The sequence below is a fragment of the Nelumbo lutea genome, chromosome 6 (genome assembly GCF_056320005.1).
Source record: "Nelumbo lutea isolate HS-2025 chromosome 6, American lotus-T2T, whole genome shotgun sequence".
Taxonomy (NCBI): Eukaryota; Viridiplantae; Streptophyta; class Magnoliopsida; order Proteales; family Nelumbonaceae; genus Nelumbo; species Nelumbo lutea.
Genome location: NC_142689.1, coordinates 59,802,912 through 59,808,911, shown reverse-complemented (window position 1 = coordinate 59,808,911; position 6,000 = coordinate 59,802,912).

Genomic DNA, 6,000 nt, shown 5'->3' with positions numbered 1-6,000 from the left:
TCATTTGATGAATGGATATGATCCGTCATAGAAAGGTGGTGGGGTTATGCAGCTGAAACAATTGACTTCACGCACCCTATGTGATTTCCCACATTTCCAAAGACATTTCACCGTCTTCGTCACTAAGAAAGGAGGGAAATCTCAGAGATGAACAAAAGGGAATGGAACATAGATTAAAAACCATATTTGTGTAGGTAACATCAATCAAACTAAGGTTGTGGACTAATGTCTTTGCTATTTTATCAAAAAATAGCAAACAATCAATTCGCAAAGATTCTAGATGATAACAAGCTTAAGGGCCCAAACTATGCCGACTGGTACAAAAATCTTATGTTGGTCCTAACTTCCGAAAAGTTAGATAAGGTGGTGAAAAATCCTGCCCCGGAGCGTCCGGGTGATAGGGCTTCTGAGGCCCGTAGGAGGGACTACCAAGATTGGGAGGATAAGAACTCCCTAGCCCGTTGCTTTGTCATTTCCTCACTAGACAACTCAATACAGAGGTAGTTTGATCATATCGAACTAGCCAAGGACATATTGGATAGTCTAAAGACAATGTATGAAGAGCAGAATTGTTCTATTCAATAGAAGGTCTAGAAACTGTTCATGACCGCGCAGATGTCCAAAGGGCAGAAAGTTCATGACCATTGTCTTCGGATGATGGGCTACATTAACGAACTCGAAGCCCTTGGATCCGGCCTAGATCTTGGCACGCAAGTGGATGCCATCCTGAATTCTTTGCGCTATTCCTTCAATGCGTTCACAATGAACTACAACATGAACAAGCTGAATGTCAGCGTCCAGGAACTCAGTAATATGTTGCAGAGGGCTGAGGATCTACTTAAGAAGGATGAGCCTGTGGTTATGCTTGTTGAAGCTAACAAATCGGGCAAGAAAAAGAGAAAGACAAAGAAGCCCTAGAAGAAAGCTGCCAAGCCCAAGAAGCAGAAGAAGAACATGGTATCTGATGTCTATCACTTCTGCAAGTAGACTAGCCACTGGAAGAGGAACTGTCCTACCTTCCTGAAATCTAAGAAAGGTAACGTCGAAACTTGTGTCATAGAAACTAATATGTTAGTTACTTCTGTGTCCTGATGTGTTGACTCCGGGGCTTCAACTCATGTGTATAACTCACTGCAGGGGTTCAAAGTTAGCAGAAGATTGAGTGAAGGAGAAGTGACACTGTTCTTGGGAATGACTGCAAGTGTTGTAGCTACGGCAATAGGAACCATAGAATTAGTCTTTAGAGAAGGAGTGCTTGTACTTAAAGATTGTCTTTATGTATAGAACTTGAGAAGAAATTTAATTTCTGTTTCTAAACTATGTGCTGATGGATATATTGTTTATTTTAGTAATATGATTACTGTTAAACGGAATAACAAATTCATCACATGCAGGGAACTGGAGAACAGTCTCTATGTTCTACATCCTTCTTTGGAAACAAACTTAACCGAAACTACGTCGGTCAAAAATCCCAAGAAGAGAACTCGTGATACAGTAAATCCCACGTGCCTCTGGCATTACCGACTTGGCCACATTGGTGTTGACCGAATCACAAGGCTGGTAAAGGATGGTCCTTTGGATTTTCTAACTGTAGAAAATCTTCCTACTTGTGAGCCTTGCCTCGAAGGTAAAATGACTAAGCGACCATTTGATGGTTATCCTGAAAAATGTGAAGGCACACTTGACCTAATTCATACTGATGTATGTAGTCCCCTGAGTGTTAGGACACGGAATCAACACGTGTACGTCATCACCTTTACAGATGATTTTTCACGATATGGTTACGTGTACCCAATGAGACACAAGTCAGAATCCTTTGAAAAGTTCAAAGAGTTCAGACAAGAAGTCGAGAAATAGTTAGGGAGACAAATTAAGGCCCTTTGATCGGATCGAGGTGGCGAGTATCTCTTTGACGAATTTAGGGACTACTTGAAGGTCAACGGAATAGTGTCACAATTAGCTCCTCCTACTACACCTCAACTCAACGGTGTTTCAGAGAGGAGGAATAGGACATTGTTGGACATGGTCCGGTCACTTCTTGTACGCTCAGAATTACCCACATCCTTTTAGGGATATGCATTAGAGACTGCTATCTACGTGCTGAATCAGGTTCTAACCAAATCGGTTCCGAAAACTCTACATGAACTATGGACCAGAAGGAAGCCAAGTGTAAGACACTTGAAGATTTGGGGTTGTCCTAAAAGAACGAGTAAGGACAAGTTAGAATCCAAAACCAGTCGGTGCCTATTTATAGGCTAACCAAAAGATTTGATGGGTTATCTATTCTATGACCCAAGTGAGCAGAAAGTGTTCTGCAGTCGAAACGCCCAATTCTTAGAAATTGAATACATCCTGGACACCCATCGTCAGGAAATAGTTCTTGATGAGAAGAGCTCAGGAGCAGTGGGAGACGTCCCATAAGTTCTAGGTAGTGACCAACCTAGAAGATCCACTCGGGTATCTAGGCCACCAGTCCGATAAGGTTATGACCAGGATAGTTACCTGGTGGAAGCCTTGACTAGTGAGGAGGATCCCGTAACTTACGCGGAAGCTATGTTAGACATAGATTCCCAAAAGTGGGTGGAGGCTATGAGAGCTGAGATGGACTCGATGGAAACCAATGGGGTATGGACTCTAGTAGATCCATCCTCCGGGGTAAAAGCAATTGGTTGCAAATGGATCTACAAGAGGAAAAAGGGCCCCGATGGCAGGATTGAGACCTACAAAGCTCGTTTGGTGGCGAAAGGGTATACTCAGAAAGAAGGCATCGATTATGAGGAAACCTTTTCGCCCGTGGCCATGCTTAAATCCATTAGGATCCTGCTAGCTGTAGCAGCATACCATGAATATGAGATTTGGCAGATGGATGTCAAAACCGTGTTCTTGAATGGAGATCTTAGTGAAGATATCTACATGCAGCAGCCGCAAGGCTTCATTGCTGTTGGTTAGGAACACATGGTATATAAACTTAATAGATCCATATATGGACTTAAGCAAGCTTCTAGGAGTTGGAACATCCATTTTGATTCTACCGTCAAAGTGTTTGACTTTGAGAAGAATCCGGATGAGCCCTATGTTTACAGGAAGTCTAGTGGGGATAAGATCACCTTTTCGGTGTTGTACGTGGACGATATCCTACTCATTGGGAATGATGTAGGAATGTTGACTTCGGTCAAGGTATGGCTATCACAGCAGTTCTCCATGAAAGATAGATCGAAGCAGATAATTGGATTATCCCAGACTGCTTACATTGACAAAATTGTCAAAAGATACAGCATGGAGAACTCCAAGAAAGGAAACATTCCTTTCAGGCACGGAGTCACTCTCTCCAAGAAGATGTCTCCCAAGACTTCTGAGGAGATTGAGGGCATGAGAGACGTTCCCTATGCCTCATCCATAGGGAGCATCATGTATGTCATGTTGTGGACTCACCCAGACATTGCTCAAGCGGTGAGTGTGGTAAGCAGATTCCAGGCCAACCCAGTGCAGGAGCATTGGACTGCTGTGAAGAACATACTCAAATACCTTTGAAGGACAAAAGAGTTTTGTCTGGTATTCGATGGTAGTTCACTTCAAGTTCTAGGGTATACTGATGCCGATTTCCAGTCGGATCCAAATGATAGGAAGTCTACATCTGGGTATGTTTTTATGATAGGATCGTGTGCTGTTTGCTGGAAAAGCAACAAATAAGGGTCCACTATAGATTCCACAACCGAGGCCGAGTACATTGCTGCAAGTGAAGCTGCCAAGGAAGCCGTGTGGATGAAGAAATTCATACATGAATTGGGAGTGATTTTGTCCAGCACAACACCCATCCCGTTGTTGTGTGACAACAATGGAGTGATCGCCCAAGCTAAAGAGCATCGGGTCTACTCGAAGTCAAAGCACATCGAGAGGAAGTACCACGTACTATAGGAGATCATTGGTAGAGGGGACGTCCTAATTCAGAAGGTAGCATCAGTGGATAATGTGGCAGACCCATTGACTAAGCCACTGACACAGAAGTTTTTGAGAAACATGTGGAAAGTGTGGGACTCTGGCTTGTACTAGATTGGACCTAAGTGCAAGTGGGAGTTGTTAGACAGTTTTGTATGCCCTTAGCTTCAATCTGAATTGATGTATTTTTGATATTTAGTGTAAATAAATAAAGTGCATGTTTGATTCATGTTGTTTGGTATAATTCTGTGTAAGACCCTAAAACTGGACACTTATTGAGACTCGTGTTAGTTTTAAATGTTCACAGCCATTGGATAAGTTTGTGGAGATTTATCCTGCCAAGGCTGGTACTGGTGTGCCGCTAAGTGTTGGGATGGTCTGTCTCGGCCACCAGGGTAAGACCCAAGGCACATGCAGAATGGGATTACTCGAATCCTTGAACGGAACTAGATTTCCAGTATTGCCCTGGACCTTGGAGACAGATGGGCAAAACTGGAAAGTTACACCCGACCCCTAGACTCGATTATGGCACTTCACTAGGTGTCGGATCGGGCTGTCTTTGATATGCCAATTAGTGAGATCCTTAGCAGGGGTCAAAACCTGGGCATGTTGGGGCAGTCTGAGAATTCATTTGAGTGGGTGATCATAGTGATAGGATCAGCCCCTTTGTCGGACAAAGGTAATGATCGGGAATGCACTCTCTCTGATGGAAACCAAACTGCCGACAGTTGATTTCAATCATTGAAATTCTGTTTTTTCAAAATTTATATATATATATATATATATATATATATTTGTACGGTTTCAAAATGTTTGCAAATGGTTTTAATTCTCGGGATCCATGTGAGTGGAGAGTGCAACACTGTTCCTTGTAGCCGAGGGAGAGGCCCTCTCTTGTCGGGCAGTGCTTGATCATTATGGGCTGAGAGGTTAAGTGTAAGGCCATTTAGGATAATACCTTATGGGCTAATCTTACACCTGCCCACGGTCCCTGGGTTTCTATAAGATGGCTTGACCAGGGACCACTTAATGTAAGTGTTGGGCCCATAGGGTCCATGTGATAGGCTCAGGGGTTCACTGGGCTTCTCAGTGAATTCGGCTAGGCCTTGTAATAAAGGCTGGGTTGAACCCATGTGGCTATTGTGTAGATCAATGCTTCGGTCTCATGCCATACAAAGAAGCCCAACTGGGCAGTAGATTGGAAACAAGTTAAGCACTGAACACTTAATGGGCCAAAAGCCCCTTTCGAACTGGGCTGATATGATCACCCATTTATGGGGCAGATCTGAGATTAAAGTTAGCAAAATGATTGGGCCTTTAACCTTATCCACTCTGGGAGACCAAATTCAAATCAGATTTGAATCTGGTAACTTCTTGTTAAGATTAGGAGTAAGCTAACTTAATCTGCAGATAGGATTAAGATCATCCCCTATCCAAATACTGATTTGGATTGGGATAACTCCTCCTTAGGAGGTTTCTTAATTAAGAAGAAAAGAGGAGAAACCCTGAGAGAACAAGATCAAAATTCGAACATTGGGTTTGTGTGCAGGAAATCATCCTGCGAATTGAGATTGGATCTCATACACACTCCAGAGAGAAGAGAAGCAATTTCAGTCATCTTCATCTCAGGAGTTCTCCTCCAGCCACTGCCATTTTCTGACAAGATTCGATCTTTGAAGGAAAGAAATCAAAATAGCAGTTCTTGATATTGGTTTTGCAGAAAGAACTAAAAAGATTTGGTGCTCAGAGTTTCCAGAGGATTCTTGCGAATGATTCAGTGTGTAGGACGCACTCTGCTGGTTCCGCTCCACATACAACTGTGTCATCTTCAGCAGGAGCGGATCTTGGTGTCCTCTTTGGGCATGAACACCAACTTTGGGAGATACTATTCTCTGGATCAGGTATAATTCCTCCCTTATCTTTGGTTTAGATCTGGTTCGATTATGGTTCAAGTAGGATCCTTGAATACTGTATTCTTAAATTAGGGAATACGATTCCCAGTTGGAAGAAGGTAGGAAAATTTTTGAAATTCGCCCTCCCATTCTACAATCTTTATGGCATCCA